Raw genomic sequence first — 769 nt, forward strand, 5'->3', positions numbered from 1 at the left:
GGAGTTACCCTGTGTGTGTTGGGGGAGTTACAGTGCCTGTGTGTTTGCTGTCCTTGGCTGTCACGTGGGCCCTGTCGGGATGCTGACCAGCTTCCAGAGCCAGGACAGGCTGTCTACAGGCTGGAGTGCCTTGGGCGGGCATAGTGGGTGTGTCCCTGCGGCCTGCTTGCTGGCAGCAACCCCCCTGCCAAGGTCTCTGGCTCCTCCTGTCCCTCTCCCAACCCCCCAGCTTTCCAGCACTGTGTTAAAAGGCCTCTTCGCTCCCCCGCCCGGTCCCTAAGTCCTGCCCGCCCGGCGGTGGGTGCTGGGGAACAGTTTCATTCTCTAAACAGCTGCGTGGTATTCCACTGTGTGGATGTCCCGCAGTTTATCTCGCTGGGACCTCTGCGGGCTACAGCTCCGGCTCTGCTGCAGGCCCCGGCTTCCTGCCTCTGCTTCCCTCCCCATCCTCAGAAACCTCCCTTTAGGTAAAACACACACACACACACACACACACACACACACACACACACACTATCATGGGGGAAATGCAAATTGTATAAACGGTGCACAGTGAAAATGACCCTCCCTCCCATCCCTGTTCTGCGTTCCCTGCCCAGAGGTGGTCGCTATTACTAGTTTCTTGTGATTCTTCTGAGAGATGTTTTACGCTACACAAACAAGCCATGAACACTGGTCTTAAATTACCTTTTTTTTTAGCTAAATGGAAATGAGCTAAACACACTGTTCTGCAGTTGTTTTTGGATGGGGGTGGGGAGATAAACCTTTC

This window comes from Propithecus coquereli, unplaced genomic scaffold (genome assembly GCF_000956105.1).
Source record: "Propithecus coquereli isolate 6110/MARCELLA unplaced genomic scaffold, Pcoq_1.0 Scaffold1143, whole genome shotgun sequence".
NCBI classification, from domain to species: domain Eukaryota; kingdom Metazoa; phylum Chordata; class Mammalia; order Primates; family Indriidae; genus Propithecus; species Propithecus coquereli.